Genomic DNA, 6,049 nt, shown 5'->3' with positions numbered 1-6,049 from the left:
TTATTTCGTACAAAGTGTTTGAAATTAAAAGCACATTACCAGGTGTCCACTACGGGCCTATGACAGTTTCCTCTAATTCCCATCATGGACAATTTTGGAGATCACAATTTTGATGTTTGATTTAACTCACTGTGCTGCACTAAAATTAAATAACCTGCACTATATTATACTAAATTGGTGACTTTAACATGTGTGGGATGTGAAAGTCCAACTCGTGTATCAGTCTGTTTTTTATCATGTGCAGCTTCTTAAAGAGTCTTTAATTAGCTCTAGACATTTTGCTGATTGAGTGAACCTACTGAACCTGAACCCAGTGGCTCCCAAGATCGGTGGTTACCTCCGTCCACAACTGTTTAGAAACTGTCAGTAATAGATCATAATGGTGTTGTTGTCTTATATATAAAGTGACTATCTATTGCAAAGTGTAAACAATACCAGAGGCGTTAGACAGAGAGATGAATGGAGGCATTCTTGGTGGCTAACCATAAAGCCACCAAGGGTTTAACTAACTGGCTCTAGACAACTGAGAGACCATGTTATTACGTCTCAAGTAGCAGAAGCAGGAGGAAGCAAGCCTGGAGCGCTGTAAAAAAAAAAAAAAAAAAACATGCCACACGCGACTACAGCAATAACACGGCCCCTGAAAATGGAAGGGGGTGGGTCTGGAGTTTGTTTACATCGAACAGTAGTTATGGTTTATGAAACATTAAACAAGCTGTCCTACGGAGCATATCCAAGATGTGCTTTATCTTGCTTTGTTTTTATCCTAATCAAGACCAGACATCTAAATAACAGTCTAAATAGCAGTCTAAACCACGGTGCAGTGTGGTGGGCCAGGCTGATTCTACAGACTTTACATAGCCAAAGGACTTCTTTTTTTAATTGTTTTTTAGTAAAAGTGTATACCGTTCAGTGTCCTGTACTGACCTCATAGTGCCTTCACACAATGAAAAAAAGGAATGAGTCATCTTTGAGATAAAACTAGAAAGCGCTTTAAATTACACAGGTTTTGCTGTTTGTATTTAACCTGAGAAATCCGGGGGTGGCGGTGAAAAATTAACAGATGTGGTCAGGATCCTAAGATGCTCTTGAGTCTATTCGCATTATTGTTTCCTCTATTTTAAAATTCAACATGACATAGTGTTAATCTGACCGATTTTAACTTTTTAAACTCCCAGCAGGTCATTTCAATTAAGATAACTGTTTGGAGTTTTGATTCTGCATTTTAATATTTGTAAAATAGAAATTGTTTGTGTACACGTAAGTTTTAAGAACACCTAGTATGGCATTTAATAATCCATTTAGGCAGAAAATTATTTAATAGTAACATATTTTAGGATTTTATTAATATGTTAACACAGGTCTCAGAGGTCCCTCAAAGCATGTGTATGTTTGTGTGTATGTGTGTGTTAATGCCTCAAATAAAAACACTCTCAGATTTACTCCTCTTTAGAAGTCTGCAACAAGTTGGGGGAGGCGCCCTTCTTATATGAGGTCACATTAGGGTGATTAATGTCATTTGTGTGTTTAAGCCATATACACACACAGTATGTATACTAAATGCTGGCATTATATAGAAAGTATATATATTGATGGATGGATGGATGTATACTGTATATACTAGATGTGCCCGCGACGCATCGTTTGCGTGGAATTTAAGCTCACTCATAAGCACACATTAAAAAATGTAAAGCACCATTAGTTGAATTTTGAGATGAAGTAATGATTTTTTCAAGGTCGATTTTTTTTAATGATATAAGGGCGTTTTCCATTTAAATTTCAGATTAGCATATCTTCTTTTCAGGTGGGTCGACTGCAATTAAACAAAGCCTATATGTTACCTTAAGCTTGGCCACATACACCTGTAAAAACCTCAGCTAAATTTGTTTAGTAGTTTTTACATGATGCTTGCACAAACAAACAGACAAACAGACAGACAAAAATTCCAATAACCATCTTTATGTGTTCTATTAGTCATCCATTTCTATTACTCATCTTACGTCCCCCCAAATATTTTTTCGCAAATAACTTCAATGTACAGACATTCCAGTTGTTATATAAAACCCAGGACCTGGAGGTGCAAGGCAAGAATGCTAACCACTAAGCATTTATAATTTACATAACACCTAACACCTTTTTTATGTTTAGCCATGTACCTGGTCCTGATCACTCACCCAAACAGGGTCAACGTCACAAAGGCTGCAGAAAGTCCACTCTTTTTCTCAGGCTTTCTTCATGGGACTGTTTTGTTTCTCAGTATGGGATAAGTGTGTGTGGCTGTGCGAGTCCAAATTGAAATCCAATTTAAGCGAAGAGTGAATCACCAGTCTGCGGTATAAAACGGAAAACGGCCTGAATTAAACACAGGCTTAACAGTTTGTATTCAAAATGAGAATGCTGGGATTTAAATATCCACAGATGTGGTCAGGATCATTTTTGAATAAATTTCATACCGCAAAAAGTGATCTATGGCAAAGCACTCATTCTTGAAGGGTGTACGCCAAAGATAAGAGCCAGACTCTTGGTTAAATTTGAGTAAAGCCTTTTCCAAGAGCACACCACTGAGTGCACCAAAGCCCTATGAAGCAGTTAGACATTTAACACAAGTGGGATGAGGAGCCGAAGCCAGCGGACATTGGATTGTAGCCCTGCACCGGCTCATAAGCGGGTAGTGTAGCGCTGCATCTGTGCATGTGTGAGAAAGTGTCTATATTCCAGTCTAGAAAGCTCTACTTTTGCCAGACTGACTCACCTCCACTTCCTCTCTCTCTCTCTCTCTCGCTCTCTGTGAAAGAAAACAGTCTGGTGAAAATAATGGTGTCATTTTCGGCCCACATGCTCCAACAGAGAGGCGGGAGGAGAGCGAGGACAAATTTAGCATCAGCCGTGAAGAGAAGCGCCAAACCCATTAAGGCACAGCTTTGAGGAGCGAGCAAAAAAAATAAAAGTTTCTTTATTTTTTCAGGAAAAGCGTAGAGTGTGGCTCCGAGCCAAAAATCGGTAATTCCAGATGTATCAGCCTACGCGTGCAATTATGACTCGACTTGTTTTCCTCCACATACTCCACCCCTCCTTGAACCAGACCCCAACCTTCCACACAACCACACACATCCTCTCTCCTCCTTCCTGAGACTTCTGCCCCCTCCTTCCCCCTGTCTCGGGTTTGATGGTAAGACTATGTGCTCAGTCGTTGCTCAGTTGCCTGTCTGAAGGCTGCACTCACAGACCACTGCTAACGTATCAACATCGAAACTATTTGCCACCAAGCTGTTCTGAGACCTGTCTGGGGTTCGCTCCAGCAGTATCAGCTCTCTGAGATGTGTGTTAAAACGTGCATGTTCCTATATGCCTACCAACACTTAACTTAGCTTGTGCTGATGTAGACCGATGGTATTCCATGGTAAGGCTTTCACAACCACAAGAATATCATGAGCCGACAACCAAACAGAAGTGGCAGACGATGCTGGGTATTCCCGTCTGGATGAAATTCGCACCGGAAATGGTGACGTCACGATTTCTTCACCCCATAAACAACCTAACAAATTACAGGATTTTAAATTTCATGTCTGTACAGACATGCTCCATGGTGTAATTATGCCTGGATGGAGGGCAGATCTGAAACTAGGACCTGGTGTAGATATCATCTTCTCCTTTGGATATACATGAACAGGCCTAATCCAGCAAAAATGATTTAGATAATTGATTCTAGAGGTGTTGCAGGACCTTTTACAATCATATGGGGAAAATAAATTCAGTTACTTTATTAGGGTGTCAGTATAGTGTAGGGTGGGGTGACATAACATGTATTCCTGTACAGGTTCACATGAAATAAAATTGAACAAATTTGTTAACAACATTTTTTTGTTGTTATCTGGAACAGAATAATTATGATGTCCATGAAGTAAAACAAACCCTGAAGTAAAAATTTATTTTTAATGTTTTTGTGTTTTGAGAAATGTCTTGTATTTTGTGAATTATTGTTTTTCAGTTTGTTCGGGTAGGAACGGAACTTTGTAAGGTGAGAGATGTCCAGGAAAAGGGACGGTTGGTGATCAGTGGTCTAAACTGTTTAAACGTGTCATACTAAAAACATTGTTGTGAAATATCAACCTACACACCGCAAAACTTCTGCCAGTGCTACACTATACACATATTCGTCACATTTAACCATATTATACACATTGGAAATTTATTATCCGTGAGCCAGTGGTGGAAAGTACTTCAGCAACTGTGATTTTTTAAATTTACTTGAGCATCACTTTATGTCTACGATTTACAAAGTGCCCTGGGACTGGGAAGTCTATCCATGAGGTGTGTATTTATTTATTTGTTTTTGCTTGTTTGTTTGCTTTAAGACTTACAGTCTTTATCGTTACAGTTACGATAAACAGTATTATTAAAGTTATATTTTCATACTTAATAGTCTATAAGTAATCCTGTAATTTGGATTGATTTTAAGACATTTTAATAGAAATGACTTAAGCCAAATAATGTAATACTGTAAACTCTTAAATAATGAGCTTAATATTAAAAATAGTGATATAATAAATCTGTAATTATATACGATGGTCCTGAAGTACAAAACACACCGACATTTCCCAAAACGCAGCCATATTTCTTAAAACACGCCATAACAAAGCACAAAACATTTCACAAAAGTGTTTTGTAAAATTTTTTATTTTTTTTTTACTTTATGTATTAACTGCATCTTACTCAGGTATACCTTTACCTGGATACTTGATTAATCAGTTAAGTTAATATAGACTTTGACACTAAAATTGTTGTATAAGAATTTACGTCTATATTGCTAGATTCAGCTGCTTAAAAACATAAAAATTATTCAAATCCATATGATTTATTCCTAATAATCACAGCTTAGACAGTATTTGCTTATCAATTCATATGTATATGAAAAGGAACTAAGCAAAGAGCTGCACATAGCAAGCATTTCCCAATTACATTTACAATGCTTTGTACAATGCTGTGGTTTTTTTAATAACTAAAAACAGGCCCTGTTGCTCCAAAATAGAAGTGTAAGGAAATCCGTAGGCCCAGGCCACAGACACTCACTGGAGCCATTTCTCTAATCTAATGGAGAAAACCTCCTACTCAGGGCTCCGCCGTGACGTATTTCAATTCATCTGTGACATAAATCGCGGTACAGACACGAGCCGCACAAACACAGCTTAATTTTTATTGCCATATTTTGGACTAAAAATACAGAACTGAGGTGTACGTGGGAGTGCGGAGATGTTTATGAGCGTTCCCTGACAAAGGACAACAATGACTAAATGAAACGTTATTAGAGATGAAAAAACAAACAAACAAAAAAATTCTTTAAGTAAATGTTTTCTTACTTACGATGACTAATTTGACTATTTTTTTTATTTATACTAAAAACCTATGATTTCTCCGGGTGCTCCAAATTAAAAATGTGTGTAAAAGATACCCATTTGTCATGGAAGTGTTCAAATTAAATCCAACTTGCCAGTTCTTAGCTAAATCTTGGATCTATTTATGGAAGACGGCACAGCTGTCATCCAGATGTGCCTCGAGGACGCTTGAGGTGAACAAGAATCACATTTAAACAAACCCTGAACTTTATGGGAATTGTTTTAGTCTGAGTTTTGTAGAGTGCTTTAATCAGTCTATTATTATTTGTAAATGTACCTTGAATTTACAAGTTCGTTGAATCTTGAATCGAATCTAAATTTCTTAACTCAAAAGTCATGTTATACTCTTTGTTAAATAGACCGAAATGTTTACAATTGAAATATAACTTAGATTATGTATTAAGGCTGCTTGATTTTATTACTGTTTCACCCCTTTTCCAAGCACACTGTTTCAGTGTCTGTAGCTTTAGATTAACTGCCACTGAACACCATTTTTGCAGAGGTGCAGTGAAGCGTCCATGTTCAAGTTCTTATAAAGCACCAGTTTTCAGACATTTCCAGAACTTCTGATACTTCTTACATGGGTCTACGACAAACGGTACGGGCCTAGTTATGCGCCAAGTTTTGCAAAAATAAATAAATAAATAAATAAATGA

Source organism: Clarias gariepinus, chromosome 6, assembly GCF_024256425.1.
Source record: "Clarias gariepinus isolate MV-2021 ecotype Netherlands chromosome 6, CGAR_prim_01v2, whole genome shotgun sequence".
In the NCBI taxonomy this organism is placed as follows: Eukaryota; Metazoa; Chordata; class Actinopteri; order Siluriformes; family Clariidae; genus Clarias; species Clarias gariepinus.
This window is presented reverse-complemented; position numbering follows the sequence as displayed.